The following is a 2178-nucleotide window of genomic DNA, read 5'->3' as shown; positions in this document are numbered from 1 at the left end:
TGCCTTCCTAGACCTGTGTGGAGTTGCTGGGGATCGAACCTGGTACCCTCTGCATGGAAAGCACTCCCAGAAAAATATGTGAGGCTTTTGCACCCAAACTGCACAGCACCCTTCACCTGTTTCATGCCCGCCAGGTATGTGATCTACAATTCCCTTCATCCCCGACCTCCGTGGCCATGGCTGTCCCCCACATGCCAACCCTTTATCCCAGAAGCTAACTTGCATAAATTACTTTTCCAAGGGAGCAGAAACTGCGAGGCAACTCTGATCTTATTTCTCTTTCAAAAAGAGTTTTAATAATAACACCCAGGATTCGAGTAGGGATGTCACTGATTAAAGAATATTTAAGTGATTGATTTGTCTGCCTTTTGACAGATTAATTGTTAATTAAATTTAAATAAATTTGCATATTGCCAAAAACCTCCACAGAGATGCCTTTTTATAGGAGGCGTGGATGGAAAGGCAAGATCACTCGCAACAAAAGAGACAAAAAAAATCACGGATGGGCCATGCTGAGCTTTAACCTTCTCTGGCTAAACGGAAGATAAGCAGGGCAGGTGTGCCGGCTCAGTGGCAGAGCATCTGCTTTGTATGCAGAGGGAACCAAGTTCGATCTTCAGCAACTCCACTCAGGGCTAGGAAGGAATCCTGCCTGAAATGCGGAGCAGCTGTTGCTAGTTAGGGATGGTCCAATGGGCTGAATCAGTCTAAGGCAACTTCCTGTGCCTTCTTGAGCCTGTAACAGCAGCTTTGCAAGCAGCAGGGCAAGTTTTTCTTGGGCTCCGCACAGTTAAGGCTAATTGTGGCAAAAACCGTAAGTTGGCAACTCCTTAAACTGCAATGCTACTGTGGAACAAACTGCCCAGGAGGGTATTTTGCAAAGGGAAGGTGGGTAAGGATGGAAAAACCTCACCTGTCCCATTAATGAAAGGGAATACTCTGTTTTGGGGACAAAACAGTAGCTTAAAGGACAACTTTCAGGGATACTGCTTGGTATCAAAGTGATCCTGGACTCAGGCTCACAGGACACACGCACATATCTGCATTTCTTCTTTAGTGTGCGCGCGCACGCCTTTAAAATGCTCTGTTCCCTAAGGCTACCACTATTTGTATAAAGGGGCACCTGGGCAGGCAAACGGCAAGCGCTAGATTTCAGAAGAACTTTCAGGAACAAAGGTTCCCCACGGAGGGCAGCAGGAGGTGGAGCACCTGGGGGCAAAGGGCCAGCTAACTGGGGCTCAGAGGCAGGAGGGGTCATCCGGCCGGGTGCCTTCATTGCAGCAAGTGCCCATGGACAGTGGGGGAAAGGGCCTCCCGGACATCCGGGGCTCCAGAAGCAAAGCTGGGGGGCCCAGCGCCAGATGCTCCGGAGCCTCGTCTCGGACCCCTTCCCCAGTCGGCTGCCAAAGGGGACTCCCTTCCTCTGCCACATGGCGAGAATGCATTCTCCGCTGCGGGAAGCGGCGGCGCCCAGAGCGTCCGCTAGGGGGAGACAGGCCGGGGAAGCGGCCGGACGGTCGGCTCTTGGGCGCGCGCGTCGTCTGGCGGACACCAGCGCTCGGGGCCGGCCTGGGGGCGGCGCGCGGGCGGCGGGAGGGGGTGTGCCGTCGAGGGCGGGGCCGGGCTGACGCGCGGCCGGGCCAGGCAGTGAGTATAGGCTGCGCTGTCAGGCCGGTGTCAGTCTGATGAAGATTGGCATGCAGGTAAGCTGTCATTCAGGGAGCCGAGTCGCGGCGCGTCGCAGACTCGCAGGGGCGGGCAAAGCGGGCTCTGCGCTCGCAGCGGCAGCAGCAGTTGGAGCCGCCGCCGCGGGACGGGCAGGCAGCGGCCGCGAGCGGGGCTGGCGGCGGCGGCGGCGGGGAGGGAAGGGAAGGGAAGCGTGGCGCGCGGGGCTCTCCGTGCAGGGCGTCGGGGGTGCCACCCCCACTTTCTCCCCCCTCCTCCCGCGCGTCTCCCCTCTCCGCCGCCGCCGCCGCCTCTCTCGGCAGGGGACTTCAGCGCGGCTTTGAGCCTGGTCGGGGACGGGGGCAGCGGAGAACGAACCCAGCAGCCGGCGGGAGCGGGAGCGGGGCGGCGGGGGCGGGGGACAAAGGCGCTCGGCGGGGCCGTCGGGCGGGATGAAGGGGCTCGGGGCGCGTGAGGATGCGTCGCGCTGGAGCGGCGGCGGCGGGGGGGGGG

The 2178-nt window shown here is 59.2% G+C and overlaps 1 protein-coding gene across 1 annotated transcript in view; it reads left to right on the top strand.

The window, feature by feature from the left end:
• The first annotated feature begins 1648 nt into the window (after positions 1 to 1648).
• PKNOX2 (PBX/knotted 1 homeobox 2) overlaps positions 1649 to 2178 on the top strand; it is a 372168-nt gene continuing 371638 nt past the window's right edge. Inside the window, exon 1 of the mRNA XM_044437340.1 lies at positions 1649 to 1703. The gene's annotated coding sequence lies outside the window, so the exon portion shown is untranslated. The remainder of the gene's footprint in view (positions 1704 to 2178) is intronic.

This window comes from Varanus komodoensis, unplaced genomic scaffold, assembly GCF_004798865.1.
Source record: "Varanus komodoensis strain SLA01 unplaced genomic scaffold, ASM479886v1 scaffold30, whole genome shotgun sequence".
Taxonomy (NCBI): Eukaryota; Metazoa; Chordata; class Lepidosauria; order Squamata; family Varanidae; genus Varanus; species Varanus komodoensis.
The sequence above is the reverse complement of the archived record's forward strand: the minus strand, read 5'-3'. Positions and strand labels throughout refer to the sequence as shown.